This window comes from Hordeum vulgare, chromosome 6H (assembly GCF_904849725.1).
Source record: "Hordeum vulgare subsp. vulgare chromosome 6H, MorexV3_pseudomolecules_assembly, whole genome shotgun sequence".
NCBI classification, from domain to species: Eukaryota; Viridiplantae; Streptophyta; class Magnoliopsida; order Poales; family Poaceae; genus Hordeum; species Hordeum vulgare.
In genome coordinates, this window is record NC_058523.1 from 481181377 (window position 1) to 481182828 (window position 1452).

The 1452-nt window shown below is 65.4% G+C and overlaps 1 pseudogene; it reads left to right on the forward strand.

The window, feature by feature from the left end:
- Window positions 1-236: 236 nt before the first annotated feature.
- Window positions 237-1064, forward strand: LOC123405642 (annotated as a pseudogene).
- The last annotated feature ends 388 nt before the right edge of the window (window positions 1065-1452 follow it).

The window sequence follows — 1452 nt, forward strand, 5'->3', positions numbered from 1 at the left end:
CGCTCCCACGCACCCGTCGCTCGCTCCCACGCCCCCGCCGCTCGGCCCCGCCGGTGCCGCCGCCGCCCGCCCCTGCCGGTGCCGCGTCGCTCGCTCCCACGCCCCCGCCGCTCGCACGTCTGCGCCGCAAAGGAACGCCAATCCCCCCCCCCCCCGGCGATTCGGCCGCGCGATTCCAATCCCCCACTGGCGTCTCCCGAATAGCCAAAATCGTCGCGCCCCCGACGGTCGCAGGGATGAACCGGATCCCGTCTGTCTCGCTGCGGGGCGACACGACCGAGGCGGGCGCGGCGCCAGCGCCCGACCCCGCGGCGCTGGCGCGGTGGGCGCGGGCGTTCTGCATCATCTGATTCAACCTGGAGCGCGGGCAGCTGGCCGAGGCCTGCTTCCCGCCGGACGCGCTCGCCCACGGCGGCCTCGACCGCCTCGTCGCCTTCTCCTCCTTCCCGGACTCCATGTCCTACCACCTCCGGTGCCACCGCTCCTCTGTCCACGACTCGCTCTTCTCCTTCCGTCTCCCGGACCCCTCCCCTCCCGCGGCGGGCTCCCGCCGCGGCTTCCTCTACGGCTTCGTGTTCAACCGCCAGCGCCAGGACGAGCGTCTCCCGCGCGGCGGCGAGCAGAAATCCGTTGTCATACTCTCACACGCGCCCTACTCTTCCCTTTTCCGCCTGCTACTGCAGATCCTTGGCCCCCTTTGCTTCGACATAGGCCACACTACGCTGACAATGGTGGCCTGGCACGTTGCCGCCTGGCCGGCGCCATCACTGTGGTGCCCCATGGAGCTCCCCATTGGCAGCGCCGTGCTGCGGGTGCACCTTCCGCCCGCGATCGACGACCCTGGGCCGCCGCCTGCGCTGTTGCCGGCGAACCCCTCGGTGCCGTATCTGAGAACTACGACACCACCGGAAGGGAGTTCTCCACCTGTGTTTCGTGGCTGCAGATCCTTTTGGCTTCCGATCTTGGAGTCCGAGGTGGAGAACTACGACACCACCGGAAGGGAGTTCTCCTCCACGAAACGCTGCAGATCCTTTTGGGCCATATTGTTGGGTTACGTAGCATAAAATCAAAATTTTCCTACGCATATTCAGATCTTCCTATGGAGAGACCAGCAACGAGAGAGGGCTAAGAGCATCTTCATACCTTTGAAGATCGCTAAGCGGAAGCATTGCTAGAACGCGGCTGATGGAGTCGTACTCGCAGCGATTCCGATCTAGTGCCGAACTACGGCACCTCCGCGTTTAACACACGTGCAACCCGGTGACGTCTCCTGCACCTTGATCCAGCAAGGAGGAGGGAGAGGTTGGGGAAGAACTCCAGCAGCACGACGGCGTGGTGTCGATGGAGAGACGAGGTCTCCCGGCAGGGCTTCGCCAAGCACCGGAGAGAGGAGGAGGAAGAAGGGCAGGGCTGCGCCGAGGGAGAGGCAAAAGTCTGATTCCCAATGGCCAA